General features: G+C 43.3%; 1 long non-coding RNA gene across 1 annotated transcript in view; it reads left to right on the plus strand.

The window, feature by feature from the left end:
• LOC138266578 (uncharacterized) overlaps window positions 1–15,808 on the plus strand; it is a 134,783-nt gene extending 118,975 nt beyond the window's left edge. Inside the window, exons 2-3 of the long non-coding RNA XR_011199553.1 lie at window positions 9,780–9,889; window positions 15,051–15,808. This is a non-coding gene — a long non-coding RNA (uncharacterized lncRNA). The remainder of the gene's footprint in view (window positions 1–9,779; window positions 9,890–15,050) is intronic.
• Window positions 15,809–18,936: the final 3,128 nt, after the last annotated feature.

The raw sequence follows: 18,936 nt of genomic DNA on the forward strand, positions 1-18,936 counted from the left end.
GATAACAACGACCGCCTATACAAGATGCAACATCACAATATATGGGGTGTAAGTATGCATAAGGCTGATCTACTGGCTTTGTAAGTGTGCCACCATGGTATACTTTGTCAATTTAACACCTTTTGATTTAATGAAAACACTATCACTGATCAAAAGTCTTTGTTATAAAGGTAAACATTATAATATTCATCATAAATACTGTTAATAAAGCATTTCAAATTAAGACAAATGTTATCAGAGACATTCCTGGCTTTCTACAGACCACATAATGCAGCCACTTGACCAACCACAAGGAGTCATTGCATTTCCTGCAACCAATTGACAGAGGAGGTGCAGCACATGTCTCCTGGGGCTCTGGCCACACTGGGAGCACCGTCTTTGTAGTACAGTGATGTTTGTGGCCAACTTTTGATTTTATGTGTTCTGGGTCCCCGGAATGGGGTCCTAGAACGCACTAGTACTTCACTAGGCCTAGAGAGATGGGAGTACACAGGATCAGAAATCAAAATGGAGAGCGGTTTCCTTGCATGTCCCATCCCAGAAGTACTAATAGAATAAAGATGTTCTAACCCCTGAGGGCAAGACCTTCACTGGGAGAATTCAGAGTGGATCGGGCAGGGCACCGGATGCTTGGTCACCTGTTTTCCTTCTTACTTAAAGGAAAATATTTAAACATATATACCATAGGCCTCATTGGGCCAATTTTCTTCACCGTTGACACATTTTTCTCCTGCCTACCAGCCCAAGCCACAAAGAGCATTTTATCAAGGCCTCCTGCCTCTAAAGGCCAGATTTCTACTGCTCCCCTCACCAGATCTGCCTTTTCTGCTTGCTGGGGCATCTTCCACAACTCCTACAAAACCAAAACCCAGAACAACCTAATTTTCACACTACAGAGCACTAGTGGGTCAACAATGAAGTCAAGGGCTAGTCAACAGAATTCCTAAGGGATGTATACAGAGTCCACCGCAAGTTTTTTCCCCACAAATGGTCCACAGGGGGCATAGGGGATGAGCACCACTGAACCTAGCAAGCCATCCTGGTCCTAGGGATCAGCTCGAGTTATGGTCCTTATCTATCCTTGTAGAGTGTATTGTAAGTTGTAAGGTGGCTTCTTCTATAAGCTTGGCATTTGTTTGCCATCTTTGCAGCCAGGACCAGAGCCTTCTCACATGTCCCACCCCTGTGCAAGAGTCCTAGCCCAGGTGCAGTGTGACAAGCTAATTAACAGATGCTGATTTAATCCCAATCCCGGTCCCAGGAACTGAGTCAAGCACGGTTAACTAGCCTTTTGTCCTTATAGGCTTTGAGGACTTTACTGGGGTGTAGAGTAACTAACATAGTAGATGGGAGCAATGGCCTGAGCCAAATAAATATGACAAATCCAGAATTTCCATAAGATGTGCATGTGGAATGTTGAGGACTGGAAATTGTTACATGGGTATGCGTTTTACCTCAGTTTGATACTTTGTTGGACTCAATAGGCCAGTAGTGAAGCAAAACAGTACTTTAATACGTTAAAGCACCACAGACTTTCCTGTAAGTGCTACAGACCGACACTATGAATGCTCCTTCATATTATAAGGCCTATACCAAGTCAGTACCAATTCTGGAGAGTGCCTTCTGTGACAGGCTTCCTGTGCACACATACCAGGATGCACTTGGCGGTAGCCTCACAAAAGTAGACCAAACATATGTGGTCATGCATGTCCCCACATGTTCACCTATAAGCAGCCCAAAGTCTCTTATCCCAGCTGCACAGCAGCAGTATTATCTTAAAAGACAGACACTGGTGTTTAACATGCCTGGTTCAATTACTGAGAACTTACAGTGAGAGAGACTCAGGTAGGGAGATTCATTCAGAGTAAAAGATAAAAAAATGGGTAGTCAAAGGTGAAAAATCTGAGTGTATTAAATGGGCAGTGCCCAGTACCATTAAGGATGAGACTTACCTGGGCTATGTTTGGCTGAGGTACACTGGTGGGCTGAATACCAGGGAGTCTCAAATGTGGTGTAGCAGAAAATGTTCCAAGTGGTGATGTAAGGGATTCTACGTTGGTTACTGGTGACCGGGTAGACCTGGGGGAGCACAGGAGGGGCTGAGGAATAACATGGGAATGTAGGGATTACTTAACAAAGGTTAACTCAAGGTTACAGGATCTTTGTATTGTTAAGGGCAGTAATTGCTATAGAAAAGAATCAATGGGGGTGAAAATGGTTGACGACTTGCAGTGCTGGGTTGGTGTTTGGGCTGGTAGTGCTTTAGATAAGTTTACTGGGGACTGGCCTGGTATAATATGTTACTGATTGTGGGACATAAAGGGATGGTGAATGTTGTTTTTTGATAAACCAGCATGTTGGTAAATTTGCTCTGACTCGGGGTGCTCATGTCAATGAAGTCTAAGAAGTTATGCAGCAGATGCTGCTGAATCTAGATGGAGTTTCCTTCAGCACAGACACTGCCATATGTTATTGACTACCCACTTAAAAGTTCAGATCCGAGGTGGTGTTTGAGGTCACACAGACTCCTTAGTGATACTATATAATCCATGCTGAATCTCTGCATTTGCCATATTTTTTACACTTTTTCTGTCGTCCTCTCTATCTCCAGGCCTCTTTCTGCAGACTCTTAACTTTACATGTTATGCACCAACAGCAGTGCTCAATGCTTCAAAGAAACCCTTTGCATCCCAACTGGACAACACATGAGTCTGATTATAGAGTAATTCATCTCTGGTGAAAAAACAAGGTAACCAACCTCAGACAGAAGCTCAAAAGATATATGAGAAAAGCTTGAATGTAGTTCTGCTCAACAAAACTATGACAAGAGGCTGGCAGATATTGAACACACAATAAACCAAGGTGCAGATAAAAATAATTATGAAATCAAATAATTTTAAATAAGGTCCAGTTAAATAATTGGTAATGCAGCATTAATTGAAAACAGATTTACAGGTAGTTAGGTGAAAACTAAGTAAACAACATTTAAACTATTAGATAAACCTACTAAATGTAGATTTAAACCTTTAAAGTTAATAGTTTTACCAGATATTCTATGTGATAAATGGAAGTGATTTCAATGTATATGATTTAATATCCTAATGTTTTACTGCGAAAACAGTTTAATTTGCTTAATTTAACCACCCAGGCTATCACAAACAATATGAGTGATTTGCCATTTGTGATTTGAGATCATTTGAAAACAGACACATTGTTAGAAATTGAGGGCCTGATTTAGATCTGGGAGGACAGGGTAATCCGTCACAAAAGTGATGGATATCCCTTTTGCCTTATTAAGATCCCATTATTTCCTATGAGGATCAGAATATGGTGGACTGGATATCCGTCACGCTTGTGATGGAGTACCATATCGTCCCAGATCTAAATCAGGCCCTGAGTCTGTAGTTTTCAGAGGCATGCATCCTGTCCAAGTAGGGACCACATTCCTTTTCAGAGTAAATCAGTTACACTTCCTACATTAACCCGTGCTCACCCTCTGGTAGCTTTGTATAGACCAGTTAGTCTTAACCTAAGAGGCAATGTGTAAAGTATTCATGCAACACTTGAATTACAGTAACACAGTGAAAGCACGACAAAAAGGCTCCTCACCAGTTTTGAACAATAGGGACTATTTATCTGATTAAACTTAAGACCCAAACAACGAAAATACAATTACATGTGTATAGGTTATCATGGTACAAGAGTAGTACTGAAAATCACAGTGCTTAAAAATATGTGGGTGCTCCTTTTCAGGGAGTTACGGTAAGTTCTCTTTAGAGGAGTACTAGGAAAACACTTGCAATTATAGTTCTGATGCAGTCTTGCGACTGGAATGGTTTGCAGGGGATCTCGGCTTCCCCAGCCCATCGAGATTTGCAAGGAGATTGCAAAGTCAATGCGGGGTAGAAACACAACACATAGCCCAAAGCTGCAGTGCAGAGTCTTGCTGGGTATGCACGCACAGATGCTGAGCAGTCATCCCTCTCCCCTTACTCACAGTACCTTGTCAGTGTCTGGATGGCTGTGTGAAGATGCCCTCATTCATAGTGGCTGGGCACAGCGCAGCATTGCAGAATGCAGGGTAATGCTAAACACACTCTGGGTTGGTCGATGCAGAAGTGGTACATTGTCAAATGAAGCAGTGCTTTGCACGTGCTGACTTGGTTAACAAAGAATCAACCAACATGCGCTGACTTGGTAAATGACGAAGCGCTTGGCACACCCTGACTTGGTAAAGGAAGAAATGCTTGACACGTGCTGCTTTAGAAAAGAAAGGAGCACTCGACATGTGCTGTTCTAATGAAGCATGTTGCACATACGGAGCAGTCAGGCACATGGTTCCTCATTTAAATGCATTGCTACCTGATTCACGGGTGACAGAGTCCCTCAGTTTCTACACACCCAACTGTCATCTTCGCTCCGCCAACCTCGCTTTCGCTGCCGTCCCTCGCATCCGCCGCACCACGGCGGGTGGGAGGTCCTTCTCTTACCTGGCGGCCAAGACATGGAACTCCCTCCCCACCATCATCAGGACCACCCAGGACCACTCAGCATTCCGGAGACGACTCAAGACCTGGCTCTTCGAGCAGCAGTAACTCCTTCCCCTGAGCGCCTTGAGGCCCGCACGGGTGAGTAGCGCGCTTTTTAAATGTTTATGATTTGATTTGATGGGAGTAGTGTGCAGTTAAAGTCTTTGATGGACCGAGAAAAAATGCTAACTTTCCAATAGTGTATTTTCAGACTTATGAATTAAAATTTGTCTTCATCATAAGTTGTGAGACACCAAACTCCAAATTTCTATCGCTTCCTAATGGGAATTTTCAGTAAAAGGATATTAAGCTATTGGAGTGATAGGTCTTGCAGTAGTGGAAAAAGAGTTTAAGAGTTTTTCTCTATCTGGACATGTTAAACTAAAAGATATATATCCAAAGTTTTAAATGTACTGCACCATGCCCTTCGGTCTAATCAGGGCCTATCTTAGTGGTGACTTGCATGTAATAAAAAGAAAAGTTTAGGCCTGGCAAGTGTGTGCACTGGCCGGGTCAAAATGTCAGTTTAAAACTGCACCCACAGGTTCTGCAGTGGCAGGCCTGAGACATGTTTTAAGTCTACTGTAGTGGGTGCCACAATCAATGCTGCAGCCCACTAGTAGTACTTCATTTACAGGCCCTAGACACATACTGTGTACTTTACTAGGGACTTTTAAGTAAATCAAAAATGCCAATTGTGGAGAACCCATTGTTACCTTGTTTAGAGTAAAGAGCACCTGCACTTTAGCACTGGTGAGCAGTGGTAAAATGAACAGAATTCTAAAAGCCAGAAACAATAGTGAGAAAAGCAGGAGGTCAGAAAAAGGTTTAGGGAAAAAACGGCATGGTTTCCAGGTCTAACACACATGCACAAATCTTTGCACATTATCAGTACTTAATTTGAGAAAGTGGGGATTGCCAGCACTTAGTTTTCCTCATCAGATATTCACTGTTAGCAAGTGAGGGAAAACACACAAGGGGGAAAGGTATTAACAGAACAATGGAAAACAAATGTCCAAAGGGGGTAAGCAGGAACCAGCAATAGTGAGATAAAGGGACAGGGAGTGCTGGATAGTAGATAAAATCAATTCAAGATTACACAGCCTTGGAATTAGGTGCTCTAATGTTGAAAAGCCCCATTACAGATTGCAAAGCAGAGCTTTGGGCAGCGGCACTCATTCTATTGATAATTACGCACTGCACATTATTAGATACATACATTACATCTTAGGTTTAAAAACATTATTTTAGATAGAAACACATCTATGCGTGTTTAAAGAAACAAGCAAACTGACTAAAGCTGACCCTCTAAATACCACAAAAGTGTTCTACACAGTGAAATGGAGCAAATGCGGCATGTATTTTTAATAGTTTGTTCCATTTGGTCCACCAGAATTATATGGCTCATTTCGACTACCGATAGGTAAAACTAAGGATATGTTGACTCAAGTGACATTGATATACAGGGAACAAATGCAATATGTATCACAACTGTGAGGCACAGAGGATACAAGCACATCCCAGAAACCTGTGCATGGGCATCCCTGCCATTTATTTGTCAACTATTAATGCAATAAGGGGGCATTGTTGAGTCAAGAAAAACAAGATTTCATTGGGATTGACAGAAAATCTTATCAGCCTAAAGCAGTATACCCTCATTCAACACCCAAAATCAAACACAGGCCATTGTGAATAGTGCTCATTCCTAAAAAATGACGATCATGGTGAAGAACAAATGTGACTCTGTATACTCGAGGTTGAAAATTATTTCAGGGAGGACATTATTCTACTAGATCAGAGAGAAATGTAGCTGAAAAAAAGAACACTCTAAGAATGAACCCACAAAAGCATTAATTAAACCATTACCATCCAGTTAAGGAAGAAGTAAACATTAAAGAAAATGAATAAGATCCAAAGAGGTCTCAAAAGGATACCTCAAAGTACCAGAGGGATTTGGTTAAAAGCAATTCCAATGTGTTTAATGGGATGAGGAGGCTATAACTTGCGTTATAGGAAGGACATTCGAGTTTCTGTAAACATTCCCATTTCCCGTAGGATCATGAAAATAAGAGACCTGAACCACATAAACATTATTTGATGTCCAAGGCATCTCTAAAGTGACAATCATATCAACAATGGAGGGTGGACAGAAAAGTAACTAAAGAGAAGCTGCACTTCCAAATTAAGCTGCTACAAAGAGATAGTTCCTCACATATAGAGAGTCTTGTTGAAGAGCAGACAATGCAAACAGGTGATCTAGGTAGTACATTGGAAATTGCAACACCCATTCGAGATTGTACTCTTCGTGAACATAGAAAGGCTAATTACTATATTCAGTGTGAAATAGCGGATGAGCATTTGAGCAAATCTGGTTTAATTGATACAACTTAGATATGGATCTAATGGGATTTTGAGCAGACTAGTTTGATCTTTTGGTCTCCACTAACAGATTTCTGTACCATAATACTAGCAGAGAAATACTGTCTTCTAGCGCCTCACCTAGGTATAGGCATGTCACCAATAGAAATTACAAATAGCTCCAGCATTGTCTAAGAACCTTAGAGGTTGGCTTAGAAAAGCAGTTCTGTATGTAATTCCTTTTTTATTAGGTAAGCGCAGGAAGAATTTATTACACTGCAATCGCAAGAGAGCAATACAAATTGTGTATACATTATATTAATTCATTTATTAAATAAAATATTTTAAATTTCCTAAGTAAGTCTATTCCTGCTTTAAATATCTCATGTCTTAACTATAGTATACACATTGCTTATAATTTGAAGTTGAAAACCTGTCTTTAATACTTTCCCATTTCGTTTATTATTTCAAGGAGTTTGGCATGTGCTAATAGTATTTTTCATCCGGGAGTAAAATGTATTTCATTTTTGTGGCCCATTTCTTCACTTGATAGGGAGATATGGGTCTCTCAATTTTTAGCTATAATTGATGTTTTTGCTGGAAAAGTGAAAGAACGAGGTTTTGGGTAAGTGATTTGTTTCAGTAATTTCACAGTCTCCCTACGAAAATAACAGCAGGGTCAGCTTTAAATACATGCCCTAATACATTTATCATTTTTTTCTACAGTTGAAAGCCCCCAAAAAAGGCACTCTGGGGCACACCTGTACCTAATGTTTCAAAGTAGTGGTAATGTTTAAATACTTGGGATAGATATTACTGTGCTCTGAGTTAATGTTATGCAGCCTTTGAGGGGTACAGTGTAACCTATGTTAAAACATAGTGTATCCTGTGTAGGTATGAACCTCTTGACTGAGGATACACTTCACAGTTTGTTTTCTGCTGGTTTTTAGTTGGGGCTAGTTCTGCTTTTCCTCAGTTCTCTTATGTTTGCAGAACACCAGGCTTTAGGAATTTTGACAAAAATACCCTGTCAGGAGAGCTGTGAAACAGTGCATCAATCAGTTAAATTCATTCTTTATTATTAATGGCAATATAGCTATGTATCTGCAAAACTCCCTCTATGTATTCAACACTATGGGGCAAATGTATGAAATGTGGCGCATCATGTCATGCCTTCTAATGCCGGAATGCTCCCCTTGAATACAATATGCTTGGGACAGGCATAATGTGGCGCAAAGGGCTTGCAAAGTGGCACAATGCATGCATTGCGCCACTTTGTAAATGTAGCGCAGCGTTTTTGTCAACATAACGCTACAATAGCATAAAAAAATGATGCCAATATGCCACAAGGTGGCTCTAAGGGTTTCTTAAATCTGGCCCTATATTTCTGTTCAATGTCAACTAAAGGAATGACCCGGTCAATACTGAGTATTTGATCTAGTTTTCAAGTATGCATCCTCTACCATTCACTATGGGTCCAAGTACATTAATCCCCTAGTGGTAAATAGCCTCTTTTTCATGTTTCTTATCCGTCTAACCCATTGTGGATATTACTCACATGTTCGGTTTAGTGTCTAAAATTAAATCCTTTGAATTATTTTGAGGAGTCAAATGTTGAGGCATACATCCAGATTGGATGTTATATCATTTGGATAGTTAATTTAAGAAAAACAATTGTTCTTAGGTACTAGTTATTATAATTTTGCATACATTTCGAGCAGTGAGGTACTGTAGTTCAAATTTGAGTGGGTCCATCATCCTCTTGAAAGGAAGAGCATAATTTCAGTTGGGCTATTGTAGGGTCCAGACCAATGTGGTTATAAATCTCCTTAATTTATTGAAAAATTATTTATCTTAGCTTCCTGGCAGACTGTCAAAGAGAAAAAGGCAACTTGGAAGAGCAAACATTTTTACTAGTATTATTCCTCCAATTAGAGATAATGGTATTTGTCACAAGGTTTGCATATCCTTTTCAGTTTTTAATAATAAGGTTTCACAATTTGAATTGTACATTTAGTTTGCACCCTTTTAACATTACCCCAAGGAATGAAACTGTCCTGGTTTCTACCATTCTCTTCAGATCTAAAGGAAGATCCGATCTTAAATAGCTAATCAACATTCCTTCAGAGTATTCTTTATTTATTTTATACTCTGTGATCGCTGATATCCTTTTTACAGGTGCCTGTGTCAACCTGCAGGACAAATGCATATGTCTTAGTCTTTTAGGACACAACATCATGTAAGTACAACCACTCCTCCAAATCCTAACAATAACTTACTTGCACCACCCACAAATTTTGCCACCTCCAAATCCACAATCTCAACCACAAACTGTGTTGCTCCCACCACTATCGCATAGATGTAGACATGGACAGCCCCCAAATATGTGATCAAGGGCAAGATTTGCCATACATATGAACTCTCTCATTGACTCATCATCACAAAAACAAACTTACTTTTAGACCTAATCATCACATAAACATGTAATCTTTTATTTGCATGCATACTATACTTTACAATGCATTCATGTAAATTGGTATGGCCCTACCCATTGCAAAACCTTTGAAAAACTTTTATTTTAAAACTGTGTCAATTGTGTGATTTAAACTTTGCATTGTGTGATATTTGCCTACAACATCTCATACTTACATACATCAACATTCATGTCAACACATTCAACACATCAATGTGTAAGATTTTAAATAAATATTTTGTAAAGGGTTCTAGGTCTACACGTGATGGATATTGGAATAACTATATAGGCACCGGGTTTGTTTGGTAATTTCTTTATTATTATTTGTATTTCAGGTTCTTTCTTATCTCTTTCCTGTGGTTTCTTGTTTGGTTCCTTGTGAGTTCACCAGTGTGATGTGATGTTTTTACTTCCTCTAGGCGTTCGGGTGGATATCTGAACCTTGTCCGTCCGATGGTGGTATAGGCTCTGGTCTTCGTCCCCGTGGAGATGGACCGGTTTCCCCAAAATAGAAAGAACGGGACAACAGGTAAGTGTAGATGTTGGCTTCAGGGGTTTTTAGGTGGTTAGTAGGGTAGTGGGAGGGTAGGGGTGCAGGGTTGTGCATGGGAATTTATATCTATAGTGGGTTCACCTCCCCGTGAATATTCTCTCTCTCTTTCTCTCTTAGTTAAGTTTTATAGCTGGATGGTTCTTTAAACCAGCTTGTCCATGGGTTAATCGTTTTCTCTTTCCTCAAAGCACCTCGCCTTCCTTAAAGCACCTCTCCCCAGTCCTCCCTTCAGCCCCCACTAGACTTCTCCCACCCTGTAACCATTCAGGTAGGTATTTAAACTTGAGGTACGATCGTACCTGAGAATGCCACGCCCCTCCTGGGACATGGCGGCTTCCTCCGTGTTTCCCCGGCGTCTCCCTGGAGCTCTTCGGTGCCTCGCACAGCTGTTCGCCAGTCTCCAGTCTCCTCCGGACCTCGTTGGTGGCTTTCCTCTCTCTGGTTTCTCCGTCTCTCGGCTCTCGTGGTTCTCCTGGTGTCTCCCTCTCCGCAGTCTTCGATCGCAAGTCTCCTTCCGGGTTCTCCAACTCCTCAGCACGGCGTCCTACGTCTATTTCAGTCTCTTCTCCCGGGAACTCCCCCTCTGACGTCATTTCCGATATGCCGGTTTTCTCTCGAGTATCCCGGGGGTATGGGCTTGTCGGCTCGGGAAGATGATGCATAACAGTGGCAATAGACGCCCGGTTACATGTCCCCTCCCTTGAATGGGGCTGTTCGAGTCCCAGAGTGGTCGGATAATGGGATAAGTAGCTGGCTTGTCCCATAAGCTCCCTAGGAAAGTGGCACACCTGGAAGGAAAAAGGTTGAAGTTCCATAAACCATCTCAGAATACGGTTGTTGGTATCTTTGTGTCTTGACAGCCACGTAAGAGGAGCGTCGTCAGTATATAGTAAGAAGGGCCACCCCAGGAGGTAATACTGTAGATTGCCCACTTGATGGCCAGACATTCTCTTTCTATTATAGGATATCTCTGTTCCCTGGCGAGAAGTTTGCGACTTATGAACACCACGGGGTGGCTTGTTTTCTCCTTATCCTTTTGAAATAGAACCGCCCCCAGTCCTACATCTGAGGCATCAGTTTGTAAGTGAAAGGGCCGATTGAAATCTGGACAACTCAATACAGGCTGAGTAGTGAGACATCTTTGTAGCGTTTGATGACTACGGGTCTGGGAAGGGTTGAGGCTTGCTATTTTTGTGGGCTGACCTTTCTTTAGGAGATCTGTTAAGGGTGCCGCCAGAGTTGAAGAATGGGGTATAAATCTCCTATAGTAACCAACTAGGCCCAGAAAAGAACGTACTTCCTTTTTTGTGGTAGGAGCTTTTATGCGAGAAATGGCTTCTACTTTATTCATCTGTGGTTTAATGATACCCCCTCCGATATGATATCCTAAATAAGAGATCTCATTGAAGGCTAAGTGACTTTTAGAGAGATTAGCTGTAAATCATGCTTGGTGTAAGACAGCAAAGATGTTATGTAAGTGGCGCAAGTGGTCATCCCAGGTCTCACTATATATAACGATATCGTCCAGATAGGCAGCTGCGTGTCTGGTGTGGGGTCGTAATATAGAATCTATAAGACGTTGGAATGTGGCCGGAGCCCCATGTAAACCAAAAGGAAGGTCGTTAAAATGATAAAGCCCCGAGGAGGTAGAGAAGGCTGTTTTTTTCCTTATATTTTGCTGCTAATGGGATTTGCCAGTATCCCTTTGTCAAAACAAGGGTGGACATATACTTGGCTTTCCCTAGTCTCTCTATAAGTTTGTCCACCCTGGGAAGGGGCTATGTGTCAAATTGAGACACTGCATTGACCTGTCTGAAGTCAATACAGAAACGTATTGATCCATCCGGTTTGGGAACTAATACCACCGGGGAACACCATGGACTTTTTGAGGGTTCTATAATTCCCATGTCTAACATTTTCTCTATCTCTTCCTCTACTAGGACTTTTCGGGCCTCGGGAATATGATAGGGTTGTAATCGTACTATTTTACCTGGTTGGGTTGAAATCTGGTGCTGTACTAAGGTAGTTTTACCCGGCTGCGTAGAAAATACCTGATTATGACAGGCGAGTAGTTGTGTTAACTGGTTTTGCTGCTTTGGTTTGAGGTATGTATTTCTCTGAGGTTCTTCTGGGTTGGAATTTCTATCAGTAGGACACCATCCAATCTCTAACTCTTTAACTGTGTTGACCAAATATCCAGTTGCCTGAGAGCCTGCTGGTTCTTCCCATTTTTTTAGCAGATTTATGTGGAATATCTGGGTTCTTTTTGGATTATCCGCCAGTTGGATTGTATAGGTAACTGGGGTCACTGTTCCTATAACCTCATACGGCCCTTGCCATTTGGCCAACAGTTTGTTATCAGAGCTGGGTAAGAGTACTAAAACCTTCTCCCCCTTGTTTAAGGTCCTCATTTGTGTACTCCTATCATAATTCTGTTTTTGTTTATTCTGAGCTTTTTCAAAATTTTCTCTAACGTCTTCCCATACTGATTGAAGTTGGGTTTTTAGGTCGCTAGTATATTCCAAGAGAGATTTCTCTCCTCCTTCCTCCTCTTCCGACAATTCTACTGCCATATCTAATAATGTTCGTGGTTGCCGTCCGAACACTAGTTCAAAAGGACTGTGTCCCGTGGATGCTTGCTCATGGGTTCGGATGGCATACAGCACTAGTGGCAACCTCCTATCCCAGTCTTTTCCCGACTCAGAAACAGATTTTTTTTAAAGGGTTTACAGGGTGCAGTTGTATCTCTCTACCAAACCATCGGTTTGGGGATGATAAACCGCAGTCCTTATTTGTTTAATTCCCAGAAGTTGACATATCTGAGCCATTAGATTTGACATGAACTGTGTTCCTTGGTCTGTTAGGATCTCTCTAGGTAAGCCTATTCGGGAAAAGAAGCCTATCATAGCGTTAGCTACACTTTTGGTATTAATACTGGTGAGAGGGATGGCTTCGGGGTAACAAGTGGCATAATCCACTAATACTAGTACATATCTATAACCCTTTGAGGAGGGTATAAGAGGTCCTATGATGTCCATCCCTATCCAGGAAAAGGGTACTTCGATAATGGGGAGGGGTTGTAAGGGGGCTCTCTTCTTTGGCCCTGGATCAATAAATTGACACTTAGGACACTGTTGACAAAATTTCCTGATCTGGGAGAATGCGCCAGGCCAATAAAACCTTCTTAACAGATATTCTTCAGTTTTTTCTCTGCCATAGTGACCCCCTCCCGGTTGACTATGGGCCAGATGTAATACCTGTAGTCTATAAGGCTCGGGAACAAGTAGTTGTTTCTTTTCCTGATTGTCAGTTTTAGTGAATCTATAAAGCAGATTTTTGATTATGGAAAAAGAAGGGCCCTTATCTTCAGGGGTTCGAGGTCGGGCGCTTCTCCATTCATTAAGGAGGCTAGGATCCTCCCTTTGACACGCACGGAATGGGGGAAGACTATTGAGGGTGTGGACTCGTGTAATTACTCTGCTATAGTTCTTGTCCTTCTGTCCATAGAGACTCTTGGTTTCTCGCTTCTCATTTCTACTAGGTTTATAACGGATAGTCTGGGGCTGTATTTGTGTGCTGGAAAAAGGGGCATCCTTCCACCAGGAATTAGTGTCTTCCAGGTTCCTCGTACTATCCAGAAGAATAGCAAAGTCCTTATAATCTGTTCCGATTATGGCTTCCTCTACCAACTGTTCTACTACTGCCATTCTGATTTGTGTTTCTTCCCCCTCCCAAGAAAGTGTGACCCAAGCCATGGGGTAGTCTCAGGTTTCTCCGTGGATACAACAAATAGAAACAGTAGTTCCAGGAGTAATGGTATACCTGGCTATCAAGTCAGCTCTGATTACTGACTGGCTACATCCTGAGTCAATAAGTGCCATGGTTGGTCGCCCATTGAGTAATAGTTCCTTTTTATAATGGGTATCTCTTCCACCGGTGAAGTAAACCCGACCTCTAGTGATACCTATCTCCATAGGTTCTGGTTTGTTGGTTTTAAGGGGACATACCCGGGCTATGTGCTCCCACTCCCCACAACTATAACATTGGGGTTGTTGTGAGAATGGTTTCTCCATCACTCTAGATTTTACAGCGTCTTCGACCGGTTTTCTTCCCAAGGGTGGAATCGGCCCCACGTTCTGACGAGATGTTGTAGGGATCGCACGATGGAGGGGTGTTTTAAACTCAAGGGAGCGGTGAAAAGCGCACACCAACTCAATGGTGGTATTCGTGTCGGGACTAGGATGTTGTTTGATCCAGTTACGAGTGGTGATGGGTAGAGCTTCTAGATATTGTTCCAGCAAAATGGCTTCAATGATATCTTCCCGATTGGTCCCTATGGGTCAGAGCCATTTGAGACCCAGGTCTTTTACCCTGAAGTACAAGGCTCTTGGATTCTCGGAAGGTCTCCACTTTGCTTTCCTAAACCATACTCTATAATGTTCTGTGTCAAACCCTACCCTCTCCAGAATGCTCTTTTTAATATCTTGGTATGGTGTGGTACCTCCTGGGTTCACGGCTTGATAAGCTGCTTGGAGGGTCCCAGTTAATAAAGGGGCAATATACTGACCCCACCGATCTTGGGGCCAGGTGGCTGAAGTGGCGACTCGCTCAAAGTTTGTAAAAAAGGCGTCCGGGTCTTCGCCTTCCTGGTACCGTTGTAACACTGAGCTCGGTACATTTGGATGTACCCGGGTGGTCGCGATGGTGTCTGTCAAAGACTTTAGAGCGTTCTCATGTACCAACTGATTGTTGGCCATGATAGTGGCCTGACTTTTTAGGGCACTTTGAAGGGCTTCTCTTTCAACCTTGGCTTCTTTCTGTTGTTCTTCCCACACGATCTGAAGGTGCCTCTGTCCTTCACCCAATTGTTGCATCATATCAGCTATGGTGGGAGTGCCTTCCATTGTGTCTCTATCCGTCCTCGGTGCCTATTCCAATATCCCACTTCTGACACCACTGTAAAGGGTTCTAGGTCTACACATGATGGATATTGGAATAACTATATAGGCACCGGGTTTGTTTGGTAATTTCTTTATTATTATTTGTATTTCAGGTTCTTTCTTATCTCTTTCCTGGGGTTTCTTGTTTGGTTCCTAGTGAGTTCGCCAGTGTGATGTGATGTTTTTACTTCCTCTAGGCGTTCGGAGAAGAGCTGAAGAGCTGAGGAAGAAGAGCTGCCCTGCCTGTGACTGTCCTTTGTGGAGCTATCCTGCAGTTGCTGCTTCTGCCAGAGTAAGAGGGCAAGGACTGGACTTTGTGGGCCTTCCATCTTGTGAAGAAATCTCCAAGGGCTTAATGTAGAGCTTGCCTCCTGTTGTTTGAAGTCTCAGGGACAGCAAACACTTCTCTCCACCAACACCTGGAGTCTCTGGAGAGACTCCTGCTCTGACAAGTGGTGCCCTGTCCAGTCCCTGGACCCTTGAAAGGAAAGCTGGTGAAAATCCAAGGAAATCGACTTCGGACCGATGCCGCTGCTAAATCCGGTGACGCCGCCTGCACCTGATTCCCTGATCTTCGAGGGAACGCGACGACCTTCACAGGCCCGACATTGCTGCAGCCCGCTGAAGTATGCGACTCAGTGGAAGTCGCCACACCACGTCGTGACCGACGCCGCTTGAAGTGCGCAGATTCAACGTTTCGCACAGGCGCCGCGATCTCCGACTTCGCGCATTGGCTTGTTTTCTCTCTTCACCAAAGGTACTGTACTTGGGGGTCTACAAGACTCCATGTCCGGCGCCTCTGATGACGGCTTGTTGGGAACGACTCCGTCACGACGCTGTGTTAACACCTCATTGAAGCATTTTGTGTTTCTCACCGCTATTTTTGAGTTTAATCTTTAAAAATTCATAACTTGACTTGTGTATGTCGGATTTTTGTCGTTTTGTTCTTGTTGTGTGCTGGGTTATTGGTAAGGGAAGCTAACCTCCACTTAGGTCCAGTTAGGTCTCAGTAAATTGAACCCAGCTCAACCCTTGGTAGCTTGGCAACGAGCGTCAAGGCTTAACTTAGGAGACAGAGTGTAAAGCATTCCTATACCACAAAACAGTAATCAAATAAAACATAGGAAACAGTTTAAAAATCCAAAACCAATTTATAAAAATAGATTATATTTTTATCTTTAAAATGACACAAAAACGAATACATTCAGATAAGGGGAACCGGAGATATGGATTTTTAAAGAATTATTATTTTCTAGCTCCTAGAAGCAAAAAGCGCCAATGTGGTCATCTGGTCGCACCTCGACCGGCGCAAAGTCAAAGTTTAAGGCCAACCGCGATGGAGCCCGGCTCGGCTACAGCCCGCGGGAGGCCTTGGTCTAAAGTTTACCTTCGCACTTAGTCGTTTCTCTGAAGATTTTCTTCAGTGGGACGAACCTGCCAGTCCAATCCGACCTCCTGGAACTCTTCTCCGGATAGGTGTCCCGGGAGCTCTCGGGGGAGATTTTTACCTTCGGACGTAGTCATTTTTTCTAGGTGAAAATCCTTTGACCGGGGTAAAACTGGATCTTGATCCGACGTCCTTGGAGCCTCCTCGGATACGCTGGTTGGGAGGTCCCGGTCAACTTTCTACGTTCGGACTTAGGGCCAGATGTATGAACAAAGCTCTCTGCGAATCGCAAATAGCGATTTTTAAGAAATTGCTATTTCTGAGTCGCAATATGCTATGTAACCTATTTGCAATTCAGAATTAGCGATTTCTTAAAAATCGCTATTTACGGTTTGCGAGGCCCAAACACCGAATTGCAAAAATTTTTGCGATTCAGTAATTGAAAATCGCAAATTGCGAGAACGCACACCTGGCAGAGCCTGATGACATTACAAGAAGGAAGTGAGTCATCCCAGGCAGTTTGCAGGTGCCACACCCAAATGAGCAGTGAGAGAGACACAGCCCAGTCACAGGGAGCAAGTCTGTAAACAAGGCAGGACTGCACATTACCATGGACAACTCAGCACATGGAAAGGAGAAGGAAGAGAGGAAAAGAAAACTCAGGTTCAGAGAGCAGGAACTGGAGGTGCTCACTGAAGAGGTGGTGAGGAGCCATGACCGGCTGTTCGGGAAGAGCTCACTCCAGGTCCCTGAGAGTGACAAGAGGAAACTGTGGGTGGACATACAAACAAAAATCTGCACTGTGGGGGTTGCGCAACGCTCAGTGGAGGAAATCAAAAAGAGGTGGTACGACCTGCGTTCCTGTGCCAAGGAGAGGGTGGCAAGAAGACTACAGGAGGCAAGGAGCACAGGAGCAGGACCATCCACCGAGACACCCTCCACCCCGCTGGAAGACCTGGTCGAGTCGACACTCCTAACCAGAAGGTGTCAGAGGGGTCACTGACATAGACACATCCGGCACACCAAGCACCAGTAAAGGTAAGTGCAATATCAAAATGTAACTCCATATGTGTATATACAAATGCCCCTTAGGAATTAGCAAGTAGTGCAAAGCATTGTGATAAGTAGTCCATTCCACATTTTAGAAGCGGCACAACAATGCCTTATGGGAGTGGTAGTCAACAACACAGAGCTGAAAGTAGCACATAGAATGTAATTAAGCAGAGAGACTCCCAGAAGCACACAACACCCACTATATAGTGATATGATGTAACTTTACATTTATTACCATTGTGTAACCTTTGGTGATACGTACGTAAATGACATGATGCCCATTGTCATTGCAGATGGCCCAGGCCCAGGAGCATCAGCATGTGCCGTTGTGGGGGATGCTGAAACCCACACTCCATCAGACTCCAACACCAGTGAGTCACTGAATATTGAGCCTATCAGATGCAGGGCAAGGGCTGTACCGCTCCCCAAATTGAGCCAGGACTCAGACGACATGCGGGATGACGGCCACACTCCTTCCCCAGATGGCAGATCCGCTGTAATCCAGGAGTCCCAGCCCCAGCGTAACTCAACACCCCGCAGGAGTCCTCAGTATGCAGGCACACAGCACATGGAAGCAGGAGAGGGCCCATCAGTCTTCAGTGGCCTGGAATCCTCTATGCTGAAACTGGGTACCTGGCCACAAGATCAGTTATGATGTAGGAGGCATTGCATATCACCTGTACATTCATTGAATATTGGTATTTACGGTTGCGGTACACATACGGCCAATGGTGGACAGATTACAACATGTGTCCCATCTATGGCACCTAGGACGTGGGGGAACTGTGCTATCTGGTATAAATCAATTTTTGTCTGCTGTATTTCCTGTGGGGTGTGGGATCACCTGATGTACTGGTATATCCTACTCAGCATTGCGTTGATAAATGCATTGAAAAATCTAGAGAGGGCACTCTGTGATACTCCTCCAGCTGCTGCTATGACCCCTTGATAGCTCCCTGAGGCAAGTAGGTGGAGGGAGCATAATACCTGCACATGGGTGGGTATGCTATTAGTCCTATGTGTTGTGCGCTGCAGTATGGGTTGTAGCTCAGCTATCAGGTCAAGTATCATAGCTGAGTTTAACCTGTACTTCTCAAATATCTCCTCCTCAGTCTGGTCAAAAAGGGTTCTGCGCACTCTGAAAATGTGCTCCTGTCTCCTCCTCCCTCTCCTCAAACCTGCCAAGATCCTCATTCTCCTCGCCATGATGTAGAGTGCAGCCATTGTGGGAAAGAGTCTGAGGCATTCTGGGCCTCTTTATATAGGTTGCACCTGGTTACCACCTGGTTTCACCTAGTGGTAATTTGCATGCGCAAAAGACCATTCTGCGAAAATTCGCAATTAGGGAATTTTTGATGCATCGAATAGCGACATGATTTTGCGTGTCACATTTTGCGTCTCGCAATTTCCGACTTGAAATACCGAATCACTAATAGCGATTCAGTATTTCATGTCACAAATTGCAAGACGCAAAATGTGACACGCAAAACCATGTCGCAATGCCAAAAAATCACAATTTTAGCGATTCCTTATTTTTGGGTTGCAAATTCGCAAACGGCCAAATTTTGCGATTCGCACCGTTTGCGGATGCAAAATGGTTTGATACATCTGGCCCTTAGAGGGACATTCCGACCCTGGCGGTC

The sequence above is a fragment of the Pleurodeles waltl genome, chromosome 11, assembly GCF_031143425.1.
Source record: "Pleurodeles waltl isolate 20211129_DDA chromosome 11, aPleWal1.hap1.20221129, whole genome shotgun sequence".
NCBI classification, from domain to species: Eukaryota; Metazoa; Chordata; class Amphibia; order Caudata; family Salamandridae; genus Pleurodeles; species Pleurodeles waltl.